Raw genomic sequence first — 18,489 nt, 5'->3', positions numbered from 1 at the left:
ATAAGAGAAGCAGAAGCTGGATGTCCTTCTTGATGGGGCCTCTGTGTTTGAGCCCTTCTTTCTTGGAGGTCATGTGTGGTGTGTGAATAACAGAGAGAGAGAGGAATGACTTCCACCACAGAGCTCCAGGTATGGGAAAAGGAACAGTCTGGTGTTGTGGGCCAAATAGAGCTGCCCTGTGCTTGTGGTGGGAAAGAAAGGAAGTTTCTTACCAGATAACTCTAATGGTTTCCTGATATCACAGTTTCCTAGAAGGGCTGGAAGGATCCTGGGCTCCCCTGTTTTCAGTGTCTTGGTTGTGGGGGGCTCACCACCCGTTAGTATGATGAACCAATAGGAATGCTTTCTCCAGTAGGGGACTGCTGTCCAGCCCTGAGCCCTGCTCTCTATGCTGAGGTGCTGGAGCTCTGGGCTTTGCAGCCGCTCCCTGCTCTGCTGTCTCACTTCCCTGCTTCCCCTTGTCCAGCTGTCCATGGGTGAGTGTCCCCATCTGTCTTCCTTTGTTTTAAACAGCAGGATATAAAAATATTTGTTCTACACTTTGCCTCATTTTTTGTTTTCTTGCCTTTTTTTGTGCTGCAAGCATTCATTCATTCATTTTATTCCTGAAATATTAATGAAATGCTGATTGTTAGGTGCTATTCTATGAAAGAATCAGTCAGAAATTCCAACATACAGCTTACCTTCTAGAAGGAGTCAGTGAGTAATAACTTCAAGTAGCCAGAGAGGCCTAAGTGTTTTGGAGGAGATGACCATGATGGGAAATGCAGCAGGCAGGGTGTGGGCAGTTAGGGGCATGGGAGACAGGGTGTGCACAGGCAGCAGTGTTGAGTGAGGTGGTGTGAAAATGGGGACATAACCGTGGAGAAGGAGGAGGGAGCTGTAGGACCATTTGGAAGAAGCATTTCTGCAAGGGGGAGGAGCCTGTGCAGAGCTGGCAGTGTGATGAGGTGTGAGGAAGCACAGAGGCCAGGATTGCTGGACTAGAGTCCATGGAGAAAGAAGTAGCTGGTGAGTTCAGAGGGGTCTTGGGAAGGAGGGTTCACCTTGCCAGGTCTGGGGAGAGGTTGGGAACCATGTGGAGGCTTTGAGCAGAGCAGTAACATCTATTAGCTCATGTGTTAAAAGGATCACTGAGGTCAGGAATCCTATTTATCCTCCAATTGAGATTTAATGGTGGCTGAGACCAGAGTGGAACAGCACAGGGTATGAGAGTAGCTCTTTTGAGGCCCATTGCAGCGTGTCCTGCAGAGGAGTCATGTGGTATCCTCAGAAGACCAAGATCAACAAGGGGTGGAGGATTAGGTGAACTTGCTTCTTGAACATGCAGTGATGGGGTTTTCCATGAATGATGATAACAGGATTTTCACAGCAGCAAATAGCATTTGACTCTGTTTTAAAATGCATATGTATTTCTCTCCTCCTTTATTAGAGGAGAAAAATATCAACTGAAGTAAAAAATTTAGAATTGGTAGAGGGGAATTTTCAGGTTGTGTCTGAATGACCAAAGAGTGTTCACCTTTGTCTGTTTTCAGGTTCATTTTGAGACAGCCCAAGTTGGACCTGGGGTTCCCAAGGTGTGCTTCCTGAACCACCATGGGAACTCTGAAGAAGTTCATATTCTTTGGCCCATCCTTGATGTACTAAATGAGACACAGAGTGGGGTGTAGTGATGTGTGCTCTGTAAGGCATCCTAGTGGTTCAGTTGCATGAAGGCTTGGGTACCACTGATTTAGAGATTTCTTCAAGTAAGGGAGGAGCAGAGGCCAATGAGGGAGTGGCTTTGTTATAATTTCTGGGCCACATCATAGTGGTCAGAAGATCTCTTCCAAATCCATCAGACCTCAGGGGTCATCTTTCTGGATCATGCCCCAGTGTTCCTGGCCTCCTTGCTGGATGCTGTGTGTTCTCTGTTTTGTGTTATGTGTCTCTGAAGCTTTATTCCCACTATGTCTCTGTCCACAGAGCAGTTCTAGGTTGTAGACCCTCAACACCCCATTATGGCAGTGCTTGGTGAGGATGCCACACTGCTCTGCACCATAGTCCCAGCCATCAATGCAGAGAACATGGGACTCAGGTGGTTCTGTAGCACATTCTCACAAGCTGTGTTCATCTATTGGAACCAATGGGAAAAGACTGAGGAGCAGATGGCTGAGTACACAGGATGGACTTCACTGGTGAGCAACTTTCCCAACCAGGGGCAGGCTGCTGTGCACATCCACAATGTCCAGGTTTCTGACAATGGAATGTACACCTGCTCCTTCAGAAAGGGAGGCTTCTATCAGGAGGCTGATTTGGAAGTGAAGGCGGCAGGTTAGTTACTTGATGTCTATTCTGGAGATCTTGGGAATACTGGGTTTGGTGGGAATGTCAGGTGTCATTTAATTTAGGCTCACATTTTGTAGGTGAAATAGAGGAAATATTGGCTCATTCATTTATTCATTGTTTCAATACAAACACTGTTTTTTGAGCACCTGAAATATGTGTGGTCTTGTTCTGTGCACCAGTGTAACAGAGATGCCAGCCCTGAGGTGATGCCACAGTCTGGCTGGGCATAATTCACGAGCCACTTGTCAAGCAGAAACAAACTTTATTTTTAGAACAGACACGCTGCACCACCCGAGCTCTTCAGGAATTCCCTCAGAGCCCAACTGCCACCACCAGCTTCCGGCGAGCCTCTCAACCCCCACTCCTCCCGCTCTTGAGGCCGATTGGCTGGGTTGCATGGGCAGAGTCAAAAGAGTTCCCAAATGAGCAGCTCCATGGCCTGAAAGAGTGGGGAAACAGCCAATGAGCATCACCGCAGAGGAGCCAATCAGCTGACAGCTGGAAGTATGCTGGGGCCGTGATGAGCCAATCAGCTGGAAGTTTGCTGGGGCTTCTTTGGCTGTGGCTCTCAACATCTCCCTCTCTCTGTTTAATTAAACAACAAGCATGTGGCTTACGAACTGTGCCTGCCTTAGGTTGTCCAATACTACATATGGTCCTTGCCCATCATCAGATAAGCTGACCTCAAGGCATCAGCCTCCTGTCTTAGGTTGGTACCATTGCAATTGGATCTTACCTGTCATTGACTACCAGTCCAGCATACAGCCACACCTGTGGATAGGCCTTTGTACCAGTGGGGGGGTGTGAGGTTCTTTGCCTCACCTCTGTTGGCCCCCAAATTTTACCTGAATTATCATCACAAGCAGAAGTGAGGAGGATACACCAAGCCAATTGACGGCTCCTTTTGGAAAAATCATACCACTGATGATACCATCAGCAAAAATACCCCAACACTACCACAAGTCATTGCACCAACAGATAGTTCACAATGCATACAAGTGATACATAGTCCTGGTAAGCTCTGAGAGCAGTTCAGTGATAGCTATTGAAGAATCTGTAGATTGGTTTTATCTTTGTCTTCACCAGCACTGGGATGAAGATAGGAATTCTGGCAATAATGGCTAAAAAAAAATTATGTAACATTCCAGCAGGCACTAAAAGAAAACAATTTTCTGAACAATTTACATTATCCTGAACAGAATTATTAAATATAATGAAAAGGAAAGGTGAAAGTAAACAAACAGATCTGTTAACCTCCTTTTTTTTCACCTATTAAAACAATCCTCAACAGCTGTTTACCCAATTTAAATTAAACCCTTTAAATCATGTGAATAAGAAAAAAAATATTTGGATCCTTTTTTTCATGAGCGCTCATCATATATGATATATGGACATAGGCACATACAAACATACAACACAAAACACAAGTGTGCACACATAATATAATACATACAACACATAACATAATAGTAAAGGCCTTATAACTTTTTACAGGTGAAATCTCCATTGCAATGTTTAAAAACTCTATAGTCAAAAAATAGAACTGATCAGCAAAACATTAACCTAGGTCTGTATGAGCTCAAAGAACAAAATAGAACTTTATGATGTGGGAAATGGCAATAAAAAAATAGATATTGAAAAAAGCATCCTGGTTCTGTCACAGATGTAAGGATAGCCAAACTGGAGTTTTGGATATCAGCTGTTATGGATTTGAGCCAAATCATCTTCTTTTTGGCCTGTAGAATTCGCTTTAGTTAATCTCTCTGGAATGCAAATTGGCTGCTGTTCTCCCTGTGGAAACACACAAACAGACCCCCAACTCCAGTCAATTACTGGGTCAGGACCTTTCCATTGTCCTGTTAGAATATCCTTTTAAAGTACCTTGGGCTTATGTACATTATTTGGACACATATGCCTTTCCACAGCACTAAGCCCTGATGAATCCAAATTTAAAAAGTTTTGAATAAAAAGGGTTATTTAAAGTTTATCTTTGGGGAATATATACCCCTTCCCAATTCACTCTTTTTGCTTTAATAAGTACATTTTAATTGTTTGATGAACTCTTTCAACTATGACTTGTCCCTGTGGATTGTATGGGATTCCTGTTATATGAGTAATGCCAAACAATGAGCAAAATTGTTTAAAAGAGATAGAAGTATAACCAGGACCATTATCTGTTTTTAACTGTTTGGAACACCCACAGTGGCAAAATTTTGTAAGCAATGAGCTATAATATCTTTAGTTTTTTCTCTGGCATGAAGGGAGCCCATCAAAAATCTGGAAGAAGTATCAACTGTAACATGCAAATATTTTAATTTTCCAAATTCTGGCAAATGTGTGATGTCCATCTACGAAATATGGTTAGGTATCAGTCTTCTAGGATTGACTCCAAAATTAACTTGTGGTAAAAAAGGTCACACAATTTTGACATTGTTTCATTATTTGTCTAGCTTGTTCCTTAGTTTTAAAAAATGCTTTTGTAAAATATTAGCATTGACATGGAACTTTTTATGAAAATTTGTAGCTTCTTCTAGTGTAGAGAAAATATGTATGTCATGTGTAGTTTTATCTGCTAAATCATTGCCCAAACTAAGGGCTCCAGGAAATCCTGTATGTGCCCTGATATGTCCTATAAAGATTGGATCTTTTCTGTCCAAGATTAGACTTTGTATAGTGGAAAGCAAAGAGAAAACAGTAGAGGAAGGGGAAATCCTACCAGCATCTTCAAGGGATACTATAGCATTAACTATATACTGACTACTGGAAAATAAATTAAATACAGAATCTTTAAACAATCCAAAAGTTGTAATATTGCATTAAGCTCTACCTTTTGAGCTGATTGTTTGGGTACTAAAAATGTAAAAGTTTGATCAGGTGTAACTATTGCTGCTGTACCATTATTTGACCCATCAGTGAATACATTTGGAGCATTCATGATAGGTGTTTTTCTTGTCATTTTTGGAAAAATTACAGGATGCAATGGCCAAAAAGACAATAAAGGATTAGATGGTAAGTGGTTATCAAATGAATCATTAGATTTGCACATGATTATTGCCCAAGTATTTAACTCAATAGCTAACTCATCAGCTAACTCATCAATTTGATTCATAGTATATGGAGTAATAATTTTATTGGGAGAAATTCCAAACACTCCCTTTGCTGCTTTTATTCCTTGAGTATTAATTGTCCTACAGCCTCAGGATACCTAGTAAGAATAGTGTTAAGAGAATAAGATTAATGTATCCATAATAATGGACCTTCTTGCCAAAATACTCACGTAGGAATATTTTTTGTTGGTAGTACAATAAATAATAAAGGCAAACATATCAATTCTCTTCAAATGCATATTTTCCAAATATGTTTCAATAATTTTTAATGCCTTTCTTGCTTCAGGCATTAAAATTCGGGGTGAATTTGGATCTGATGGACCTTTTAGGATATAAAATAAAGGTCCCAACTCTCCTGTTGGTATGCCTAGATAAGGCCTTATCCAATTTATGTCTCCTAATAACTTTTGAACGTCGTTAAGTGATTTGAGTTGATCTACTCGTATTTGAATTTTTGGTCAACGGACCATGGTTGAGGATAATAGAACTCCTAAATAATTAATTGGAAAATTTACTTGTACTTTATCTATTGCTATGTCTAGATTATAATTTTTAATAATTTTGTAAGTGTGGCATAACATTCTAGCAATGTGTTTTTATCTTTGTGTGCTAATAATACATCATTCATATATTGAAATATTTGTAGTTCAGGATTTTGATTTCTAAGTGGCTGGATTACTTTGTTAACATAAATTTGACACATAGTTGGGCTGTTAGCCATCCCTTGAGAGAGTACTTTCCATTCATATCTCTCATCAGGACCTTCATGATTCATTGCAGGGATAGTAAATGCAAAACGTGGACTATCCTCAGGATGAATTGGAATTGAAAAAAAACCAATCTTTAATATCTATAACTAAAACATACCAGGTTTTTGGCAAAGCAGACAATTGAGGAATCTCTGATTGAGCAGGTCCCATAATAACCATCTCATTATGAATGGCTCTTAAATCTTGCAATAATCTCCATTTACCAGATTTCTTTTTGATGACAAAAATGGGAGTATTATGGGGAGATACAGAAGGTTGTATATGTCCTTCCACTAATTGTTGTTTGCCCTGGTCATGGGCTGCTTGTATCTTTTCTTTAGTCAGGGACCACTGAGGAACCCATACTGATCTTTCTGATTTCCAAGTAATCTTTATTGTCTCAGTGACCCCTCCTGAAAATCCAATCCATGTGTGTCTGTTCCTTGATCTATTTGTATTGGTGCTGCTATAACTTGTTCTTGTTCTCCTAATCTTTTTCCTTTCCTAAAACCTCGTCTAGCCATAATAGTGGATGCATTTGAATTAATGTTATTTGTTAATGTTAGTCCTAATTGATCTAGGACATCTCGTCCCCCCAAAGTTTATAGGAAGATGATCCAATACATATGGCTGTGTAGTTCCTTCACATCCTTCAGAATCCTTCCAATCTAATACCATTGCACTTCTATGGGGATTAGTCGCCACTCCTAGGCCTTGAAGCATTTGAGTGGTTTGTTGTAATGGCCAATGTTTTGGCCATTCTTGATGAGAGATGATGCTAAGGTCTGCACCTGTATCCAGTAGCCCATTAAATTCATGTCCTTGAATATTTAGTTTTAGCATGGGGCGAGAATCTAAATTTAAAGAAAACATAGCCCAATGTACACCTGTGGAGCCTAATCCCCTGGAACCTCTTTCTACAGTAGGACTGGAAAATTTATTATGTAGGCTGGATATTATTAATAACTGTGCTATTCTATCTCCTGGTGAAATTACTGATATACCCTTTGGAGAACTGGCTATAAATTTTATTTCACCTTCATAATCGGGATCAATTACCCCAGGACTTATCATAAGTCCTTTTAGAGTAGAAGAACTTCATCCCAATAATAAGCCTACTGTTTTTTTTTTTTTTGGGAAGAGGTCCTTTTACCCCTGTGGGAATGATTTGAACTCCCATCTCTGGAGTTAGTCCTGCTCTTGTGAAGCCTCAGACATCCAACCCTGTGTTCTCTCTGGTTTGTCTGATGAGAGATCTAATGGACAATGTGTCCTGGGCACTATCCTTATGGGGTTGCTGGGTTCCTCCAGTGCCCCATATATTTGTGGTCTTGGGCCCCAGAGCATTGGGCCCCCCTGTTCATTTTGTGGCAATGGAGCCCAATGTTTTTCTTCATGATATCGTGTATAGACACCTGGTTCTTGTTCGTTTTTTGATAACAGAGTACCCTCTATGGTGGTTTGAGAATGGCATTCATTAGCCCAATGTCTCCCTCTGTGGTATCATGGGCAAATACCCGGTATTCTACTCCTTTGATACCTAGTTTTGTTAAACCCTCCTCCTATAGGGCAATTCCTTTTAAAATGTCCTGTTTGTTCACAATTATAGCATGTTTTTGGCCTGGTATCTAAAACCTGTTGTACTGAAGCTGCCAAGACTTGCTCTTGTTCATTAATGTCTCTACATAATTTAATATATGTGTTTAAATCTTCGTGTTTCCATGGTCTAGTGACTTCTCTGCACCAATGATTTGCTTGCTCATAAGCCAGTTGTTTTATTAATGGCATTGATTTTTCTGTATTCCCCAAAACTCTGGTAGCTGTTTGAATAAGCCTATCTACAAATTCAGCATAAGGTTCATTAGCTCCTTGTATTACCTTAGATAATTGACCTTGTAAACCTCCGTGTCCTTGTAAAGTCTTCCATTCCCTAACCACATCTGCAGCAATTGTGAGTATATGGCAGGATCATATGCAATTTGTTGCTGCTGATCCTCATAAGGTCCCTTTCCTAACAACATATCTAAATTTCTCTGAGGATAACCAGCTGCTGCATTTCACCTAGCCGTCTACTTGCAAAATTCCTCATTGGCAACCTTCCATAACAGGTATTGTCCTCCATTTAGCACAGCTTTACACATATTAGCCCAATCTGCTGGTGTCATGTTCAAGTTGGTAATGGATTCAACCATGCTTATAGTGAAGGGTGCTTGAGGACCATAGGTTGTTACAGCCTCTTTTAGCTGCTTCACTGTTTTGAAATCTAAAGCATGGTGAATTCTCTTCCCTCCTGCCTGCTCAAATACAGGGCATGTTAATATTTGAGGTTCTGTCTCAGGATCCCATCTATCAACTATGAGGGTTGGGGGCCTCCCAACATATGAAGGTGGCGCTGTTGGTTGGACACTTACACCCTGTGATGATAGAAAGGTGTTAGTAGCAGTCTCCAGAAGCCTTTTATGAAATGAATGAATCAGCTTTAAATTAAAATAAAGCTCAACAGCTCTAGACATAGTCTCCCACCACAAAGGAGAGACCACAGAGATATACAAAACCAAAACAAATTTATATGAGGAAACTGAAGCACAGCAGTTAAACAGAGTTGGAAAGTAACATGAACACCATGAAAAAAGAAGGGAAAAAGGATTACAAACAATGCTGGACAACTTGAATTTACAGGAGAATCTAGAGGCATTAGAAAAATGAACAGAGACTGACTCAGATGGAATGGAGACAGAAAGTTTTCTCAGTTTTCTGATAGAGAAAAATCAGTGGGACAGTGGCTTAGAAGCTGGCCTGTAAAGCAGCCATTTTGATCTGTGGTCCAGGGAATTTCCCAAAACACCCTGTGGACCCTGCATATTGCAAGTGGCCATCTTGTTTCTGGCTCTCTTCTCCTATGGGTAGTCTCAGCTTTAGAATGGAAGGAGGCCAGGGAAGGTACATTCATGCTGAGTATGGTCTCACCACCATGTGTTCCCTTTCAGCCTGGAAGAAGGATCCTCTGTATGCAGGTAAGTGACTCTGATGTGTCTTTGGCCTTCCCTCCTCCAGGGTCCTCCTCTGCCCTTCTGTATCAGTGGCCTCAACCACAGGATAAGACAGATTTTCCTGCTTTCCCTTCTTTAATTTTTTGGCACCTTCCCAGTAAACACTTTTAATTACTCTTTTTTTTTCATGCTCCTCATACATTAATCTGTCTCCTTCCCAAACTAATCAAAGCCAAGCACAACAGTAATACGAAATTCTCATGGAAGGAGAGAAAAATTATTGTAACTTGCATTGGAAGACCATAGGGACTTCTCTTTGGGATTAGACCACAGAACTATCCTTATATTTCTGTCTTTTAATAATTATTCATTTTTAAACATTTTTTTAGTTGTATGTGGGAACAATACCTTTACTTTATTTTTATGTGGTGCTGAAGATTGAACCCATTGCCTTATTCATGCTCTTTGAGCACTCTACTTCTGAGCCATGACCTCAGCCCTAAATCATTCTTCATTTTTGGTAATTTCGCAAATGTCTTTTTAAATTTGGTTTTAGTTTTTCATTTTGTGGTGCTGAGGAGCCTAGCCTCTGTCACAGGACCACCCCTTCCAACCAGCAGACTACAATAGGTGGTCAAGCCAAGTGGCCCACATCCACCCACTCCAACATATGCAGGACCCAGATACAGGATGCAGTAGCATTCATTGAGGGACACTAGCAGGGTCTGGAAGCCCAACATCAACATGAGGTATAGACAATCTGCATGGATTCTAGAAGAATATAGAAAGGAAACTGTAATATCTCAGATCCACACTGCAAGAAAGGAATACACAAAAACAGCATGAAACAACAAGGAGGAAGGTGCCCCCAAACAAACCAAGATACTATAATAACAGAACCCATGGACAGAAGAGTTGATGAAATGTCTGAGAAGGAGTTCAGAAGGTTCATAATTAAAATGATCTGTGAATTAAAGAAGGACCCAAATGAGAAAATACAAGCAAAAATTTATCACTCCAACAATGAGATAAGAGATAACTATAAGAGAACAAATACAGGTAGCAAAAGATTACTTCAAGAGAGAGATAGATACCATGGGAAAAAAACAGTTAGAAATACTTGAAATGAAGGATACAATAAATCAAATTTAAAAACTCAATAAAAAAGCATAAATTTTATGCTAGGCTCTCTTGGCTGTCTGCCCCACCTGGGGAGGGGTGGACTGGACCTGTTATGAGACTGTGTGATCAACAGGTGGGTGTGTGTAGATCTGGGCCACTGGGCTTGACTTCCCAAGGTAGTCTGCAGGTTGGAAGGGGAAGTCCTGTGCCAAAGGCTAGGCTCTGACAGTGTCTGCCCCACTGAGGGACGGGTGGACCAGGCCTGGATCCCACGTGGGCTGTTGTGGGCAGTGTGGGCTGGATCGTGGCTCCCATGGTGTCCACTGGTCAGAAAGGACAGTCCTGCACCAGAGGCTAGGCTCTGGCAAGTCTTTCCCCCACCGGTAAAGGGATGGATCAGGCCTTCTGGGTGCCTGGGCCCTGCAGAGGCCAGTGTAGGTGGATCTGGGCCACTGGGCTTGAGTGCCCATGGTAGTCTGCTCATAGTTAGTTCTTTATAAGTAAATAGAGGTCTTTGAAATTTTGATAACCTCAATTATATCTTACGAAACCCAGTTTTCAGGATGGTTGTGTGTCTGTGTCTTGAGAAAGCATTATTTGGTAGCTAAATATGTACAGTGATCTTTCAAATTGATATTCAGCATTTTGATCCTGGGGTGTGGATATTTTTGGCTTAGTCTTCATGGGAAGGCTGCAGCAGGATACATGAGTAGTGTTGTGTGTGTGTGTGTGTGTGTGTGTGTGTGTGTGTGTATGTGTGTGTGTAAAAAACAAATACATCAGCTGAATGTTTTCACACAGCTTTTCCCTTCTTCCTCCCACACTGCTGTGTTTCAGAAGACTGGGTGCTAACCCTGATGTGTAGAGACTCTGCAAATCCCTGATATGAGATTTGTGTTCTCTTGTAGATTGGTGGAGGGAATGATTTCAAGCCTGTGAGTAACTGTGTGCTTCTAGATGTTCCTTCTGTTGCCCTCATGGCTTCTGGCTTCTTGTTAAGTTCACTGTGGTGATTCAGATGCTGGCATCAACAATGGTATTGCTTTGGCAGAAGTGATGGTCACAAAACTGGTTCTGGCTATCAAAGGTCCTGTCACAAGTCTATCCCCCAAATCAGCCTCTGGCTTCTTCTCTTGGTTGAGGATGTGGGCTTGAGTTACAAGACTCATATCTCAGGAGGCTTATTCCCTCCTCTGCTCAGGCAGCTATGTGGCTGTGAGGTGGTGGATGGCTATGTGCTTCTTTTGGGGCAGGGGTGTAACTTGCATGATTGATAACTCTCTCAACAGGGCCTATCACTCTGGATCCAGATCCTGCTCACCATAGGATTTCTGTCTCTCATGGAAAGACATGGAAGGATCCATGTGTGTACCACGATGAAAAGTGCAGTGTATTGGGTCTTGAGGGCTTCACATCAGGAATATGGTACTGGGAAGTGGAGATAGAGAATGGATTGTTCAGCAAGTGGACTCTGGGAGTCTGTAGGAAAGATGTGAGCAGAACAGGCTGGCCCAAGAAATTAACAGATAGGGGGTTTGGGGTCATGGGGAAGTTTAACAATATATATTTTGCCTGGACTGATCCTGTGACTTGGTTACCTTCTAGGCAGGATCTCTGCAGGGTGAGGGTTTTCCTGGACTAAAGTGAAGGGGATGTCTCCTTCTATAACATGTTTGATGGGTATTGTCGCGACCCCCCTTGCCCGCAAGGAAGATGCGACTCAGGAATCTTCTTTCAGCAGTTTATTCAGGCCCTTGATATTCTTCTAATAATTCTTCTACTACTACCTCGGATGCCCCTCCCAGCCTTAATAAAGCACCGCGAACCCCAATGCAAAGCTGCCACGTGTACCCTTCTCACAGGGTGCTAGAAAATGACATGCCAACTTTCTCTGATAAGGAGCTGGGAACACGCCAACTCTCTTTGATATGGAGTTGTCCTTCACAGACCACAACAGAGCCAGCGCCATCATGTAATGGCGACCACAGTCCGCAGGAACGGCTCACCACAGCTCCCCCTTTTTGTTTCACTAAGACAATACAGGCGAGAGTAGAGGTCCTATCCCACTGTGCAAAAGTGGCTGCATAGTATGGGCCAGCCCCAGGGGGCACCTTCCCCAGATCTGACACCATATCAGCCGACGCCTTTTTTCGTGGGGCGGGGCAGAGACACGTCAAACCCGCATGCAATAGGACATGCTCCCCTTGAGGTCCCTCTTCTCAATGGATCACTCAAGTGCAGTGCCTTGCCTCGCATCCTGTATCGTGACGATGGTGAGTAAGAGGGAATAGCTGAGGTTGAACTGTGGCTGTCTAGAAGTACAACTACAAACAAGTTGGCAGCACCCTGAAAGAAAGGCACGGACTTTAAAGTGATAGATAAAGACCAGTGTGGAAACCCTTCTGCGTGCAATGGCAACAAGACCCGCAGAGTGCAAGGGCTTTCCAGCACTAAGAGAAAGACAAAAGAAGGACATGTCGTACCCAGTGCAATGTTATAATAACTTGGGGTGCAACGACCATGTCAAAGGCACTAGTGTAGAAACCCATCTGCGTGCAATGGTAGCAAGACCGGCAGAGTGCAAGGGCTTTCTGACACTAAGAGAATAACGAGGAAAGACATGTCAATCCCAGTGCAATGTTATAATAACTTGGGGTGCAATGACCATGTCAAAAGTTTAGTGCTTAAGATGCGCAAGCCAGACCTGTGGCGAGTTGCCAGTTTCTAAATCAGCAAGAGCTTGTATGATCATAGCCTTATCTTGAGCACTACGAGCTTTAAGGTGACAGAGAAACCACAAACAGAGGAACATACCAAAACAACACAGTGCACCAAAAATGCCTACTCCCACCCACTCCTTAAAAAAGGAAAAAGCAGAAGATATCCAATTGGTGAATTGACCCAGAGTCACGGGATCGACACGGGTACTATTCAAGACAGCTATCTGGGTTAGTTGAGACTGGATCATGTCTTCCGCTTCCATGGACCAATTTCCGGCCAGATATCCACCAATGATGTGGGAAGCATTCCTGGAATCATTAAATCTGACAGAGGTTATACATAAATGTGCACGTTGGTCAATGCAGCCCAAAAGTACTAGGTCAGCCAATTCTTCTACCTGAGCTTGAAGAAAATCAGGGGTTGGTAGCTAAAATCCCTGACAAAATATGTTGATTAATCGCATTTTGCGATTCAAGTATAGTGGACGTTTGTTGAACAACTTGATTAATAGTGGCAGCAGTTTGTACTTGACTGGCCATGGCTACTCCGGCCATAACTGCTGCAGCAGATGCCGCCACGGCTGTCACTATAGCTGCTGTGATTCCAAAATCTCTGCGGACTCTAAGTAGCTCTACAATAGGAAATTTATCTGGATCCGCAGTGACTGGGATTGGGACAAAAGTTGGAATTTTCATAATTACTGCTACAGTCCAAGAACCATTCCAACACTCAGATAAGAAACAGGTAATAATAGAACAATCCAGCATCCCCGATGAGGTGTGATTAGCTAAAAGGAACAGGAACGGGGATTGGATACAGACCATTGCAGGAGGCAATGTGGCATAATGTAACAGAGAGTTGAACGAAACAGATGTAAGCCTATTACCTCGTTCACTCTCCTTAGTAGTGCCAGAAACATTAGCCAGCCAACTTTTGGCTCCTAGTAATTGAGCCAATGCGGAAATATCGGCTGAAGCCCCCTTCTCATTGGAAATGAGCCATTGAAACCAGGACCAACCTGTTCCTGTAGAGGAGTTGGCATTGTTGTTAAAGTTATAAACATATCTCTTTAGAGGGGGGGAAAAGGAGAAACCTTTAGCAACTTGATGTTTCTCCCAAGAATGATCCTGACAAGGCGTAAATGTCGGGGGAAAACCAAAATTAGGGGTACAGTAAGGAGAGGCCTTGAAATGAGTGGCATAGCAAGTACTATTAGAAGAAGGAGGCGTTGGGATTAATACCTCGGAGATAATAGCTAAAGTAGTTATGTTTAAAACAGAGCTAGTTGCGGGGGTCCCTGAGCCTGATTGCTTCCCTGAAACTACTTGGCTCAATACAGCACTGAGAATACTCCCTGAGACTCGACTGGACCGCAATGGGTCCTCCCAGTTAGTCAAATTTTTGGTCTTAATACAATTAGTGTTCCCAAGACTGAAACAAAAAACTCCTGTGAGATTAACTTGAGACTGATTAAAAATATTTTCCATGTCCCCTCTAGGAGAGGTACAAGGAGCAGACATCTCACATGAGGTAGAAAAAAGAGTGGGGAGGACACTAGAATTACTATGAACTGGCATTGGCATTGGCCATGCCCGTGCCACTGCCCACCACTGCATTGGTGCCATCTGTACTGTTGGCACCAGCATCAGAGCCAGAGCACTCATCAGAATGAAGTTCCTCATCATGGGACTGTTGTGGCACCTCCTGCTGCTGGTTAGTAGATCTCGAGACTCTTCTTGTCAGGCGTTCAGGGATCCACAGCGGCTCCGTGCGATCCTGGGGAAAAACACATACAGATCCTCGTGCCCATGTCAGCACGGGGTCAGGGCCGTTCCATTGGCCCGTAAGAACATCCTTCCACTTAACATAGCCAGTCACAGAGGGCTGAGGGGACACATGTCTATCGGCCGCAGAGCGGCCATGAATATCCAAATTCAAAAAATTAATGGTAAAAAGAGCTAAGGACAGGCGTTCTTTAGGAGTGTGGTCAACTCCTATTCCCCCTTTTTGTTTTTCTAAGGTTTCTTTTAAGGTGCGGTGGGCACGTTCAACAATGCCTTGCCCTTGAGGATTGTAAGGCAACCCATGAGCAAGTTGTACTCCCATAGTAGAACAAAAAGATGTAAACTGTCTGCCCGTATAAGCAGGTCCATTATCAGTCTTAAGGGATGCAGGTGCACCCCATGCTGCCCATGCCTCTAAGCAATGAGTAATGACATTACGTGCCTTTTCTCCCGATAAAGCAGAAGCATGAATAATTCCAGAGTATGTGTCAATAGAAACATGTACATATTTGAGGTTACCAAAGTCAGGCACGTGAGTTACGTCCATTTGCCAGACGACCAATGGCTTCAATCCTCATGGGTTTACACCATAAGTAGGAGGATGAAGAAATGTGACACAATGGGGACATTGTAATACTATCTGACGAGCATCTGCTCTGGAGATAGAAAAACGTCTGCGCAGTGTCATAGCATTGACATGAAAGTTGTGATGAAACAATTTAGCTTCTTCTAAGGAGGAGGCCAAGCATACCAACTGGCTTCTAGTTGCCGAGTCAGCACAGACATTACCCTGTGATAACGGGCCAGGAAGAGAGGTGTGAGCCCGAATGTGCATTGGATAGAAAGGGGCAGTACGGCTACGGATAAGCTGTTGAAGCTGATTAAAGTAAGCAGACACAGTACGGGTGTCACTAATAGCTCCTACAGCCTCCAGAATTTTGAGCGCCTGCACCACATAGATGGAGTCTGAAATGAGATTGAAAGGAAAAGAACACTGTTTAAAAACTTCAATGACAATTTGTAGTTCTACCCATTGTGGATTTCCAGGAGCAAATTGATGCTGGACAGGGGGAGAGTCATTAATCACATAAGCTCCCATTCCAGACTTAGAGCCATCAGTAAAAATATTAACAGCCCCCGGAATCGGAGTGGGTGAAGTTACTTTAGGGAAAATGATGGGATGTTCTTTAACAAAATGGAGTAATGGATGAGAAGGGTAATGATTATCAATATCCCCTTGAAACGAGCAACATAGAATGGCCCAGTTGTCTAGAGTAGCACACAAAACATTAAGTTGAACTTTAGAATAGGGTATGATAAGAGAAGAAGGTGCTTGTCCAAAAAATTGAATGCTCTGTTGAATCCCTCTAAGTGCTAACGCTGCAACAGCATCAGGATAGTATTCTAAAGATTTTCCTGGGGATACATGTGGGTGGATCCATAGTAAAGGCCCATCTTGCCACAGTACTCCAGTAGGCTGCCGCATAGTGGCAAGCACACATAACTGGAAAGGTTTATCACTCTGGAGCCTGCATAGAGTAGCATGTTGTATAGCTTCTTCTACTTTTATAAGGGCCGCTCTGGCCTCTTTAGTGAGGGCATGAGGGGAAGTAAGATCTGGATCACCCTTAAGAATAGCATACAAAGGCTGGAGCACGATATTAGGAATATGTAAATAACCTCTTATCCAATTAATATCTCCCAACAGTTTTTGAAAATCATTTAGAGTTTGGAGATCTTGAGTTCTTATAGTAACTTTTTGTGGTTTTAACACGTCATATCTAATCGTCGCTCCCAAATACTGAATAGAATCCCCTGTTTGAACCTTTTCAGGTGCAATATGTAATCCATACTGAGCTAACAACTTCACCAGGTCTTTATAGGCCTCATTAACTGACTGCTCTAATTTGGCTGCCAATAATACATCATCCATATAATGAATAATCTTGATGGAAGGATATTTTTGTCTGAGAGGTGCGAGTGCCTTCCCTACATACATCTGACAAATCGTAGGACTGTTAGACATTCCCTGTGGTAAAACAACCCACTCAAACCTTTGATCTGGTTCCTCGTGATTACACGAGGGAAGGGTGAAGGCAAAATGCTGTGAGTCCTTAGGATGCAAAGGAATAGAAAAGAAACAGTCTTTAATGTCAATAGCAATGATATGCCAGCCCTGAGGAACAGAGGAAAGCAGCGGCAGCCCTCTTTGTTTGGGCGTGGAAACTTCGTCCTGAAACACCCCCGCCATACGGAGGCGGATCGGGAGGCTGTCTGTTCTTGAGCTCTTGCTTATCTCTGTTCCCTGTACCTAAACTCCCTAGCTGCCAAGACAGCGTTCTTATCTCCTCCTCCTCAGCGTCTTCTGCCTCTGACCCACTTTCGCATGGGGGCGTGCGCAGCACACTGAGATCTGGATACAGTCTCCTCCCGTTCTCCACGCCCCGCACACTCCCCTCTTCCTGAGACACTTCGCTCTCTGTTGTTTCTGATTTTTCCTCATGCAATTGTTCTAAAACCTCTTGCCCTTTAACAAGCGCTTCCTGGCATCTGCCATCCGTAAGGCAACTATGGACCATCTTCCAGAGGGGTATCACCCCGCCCTCTAGCATGCCCTGCTCACGAGCAAAGTCAAGGTCTTTGCCTAATTTATCCCAGCTGGGTGTAGTGAGGCTGCCTGAAAATGCAAACCATGGTGCAGCTGTATCTACCCTCTGTAAAAATTTCTCTAAGGTACTGCGTTTCACCTCCAGTCCCTTGGAACGTAAAAGGCCATCTAAGGCCAGAAGAAGTGGACTTGAAGTCACGGCACCCATGACGCAACACAAGAAAACACAGAAATCGAAAGTGAAAGTACACAAAACAAAACGAACATACACAGAAAGAGAACAAAAATTCAGAGTGCAATTGCTATAAGATGTAGCGCCCTCTCTTTACAGAGGAGCTTCCCGCTTTTTAACAGCGGGTCCCACGTTACCTGGGACTTACCGGTGCACCTCCCTGACTGCTGAAAGTTCTGGTTCCTGGGTGTTTCTTTGTTTCTTTTTTCCCGGGTCTCGGCACCACTTGTCGCGACCCCCCTTGCCCGCAAGGAAAATGCGACTCAGGAATCTTCTTTCAGCAGTTTATTCAGGCCCTTGATATTCTTCTAATAATTCTTCTACTACTACCTCGGATGCCCCTCCCAGCCTTAATAAAGCACCGCGAACCCCAATGCAAAGCTGCCACGTGTACCCTTCTCACAGGGTGCTAGAAAATGACATGCCAACTTTCTCTGATAAGGAGCTGGGAACACGCCAACTCTCTTTGATATGGAGTTGTTCTTCACAGACCACAACGGAGCCAGCGCCATCATGTAATGGCGACCACAGTCCGCAGGAACGGCTCACCACAGGTATCAAATTTTCTCTTTCCATACAGCTTCTTTCTCTGGGGGTCTCTTTCCATACTTTATGATTATATATGGAGATGTATCCATGACCATCTGCTCCATGGAGAGTGAGTCCGAGGGGCTATGTGTACCCCTTAACAATTCACTTCCTCTGGAGGAGATCCTAAGCACCTCAACAAAGATGTTCAGCTTAGTCTGTGGTGTTGATGGTGCTCCCCCAGAGGCTCAATCTCCATTACTTCCCTGACACTTTCAGGTTTTGTTCCCACATTATCCCTTGCTGTCTCTGAGTTCCCA

General features: G+C 43.1%; 1 pseudogene; it reads left to right on the top strand.

Moving 5' to 3' along the window:
• The first annotated feature begins 1,949 nt into the window (after window positions 1–1,949).
• LOC144365785 (butyrophilin subfamily 2 member A2-like) lies at window positions 1,950–18,439 on the top strand (annotated as a pseudogene).
• Window positions 18,440–18,489: the final 50 nt, after the last annotated feature.

Source organism: Ictidomys tridecemlineatus, chromosome 8, assembly GCF_052094955.1.
Source record: "Ictidomys tridecemlineatus isolate mIctTri1 chromosome 8, mIctTri1.hap1, whole genome shotgun sequence".
NCBI classification, from domain to species: domain Eukaryota; kingdom Metazoa; phylum Chordata; class Mammalia; order Rodentia; family Sciuridae; genus Ictidomys; species Ictidomys tridecemlineatus.
The sequence above is the reverse complement of the archived record's forward strand: the minus strand, read 5'-3'. Positions and strand labels throughout refer to the sequence as shown.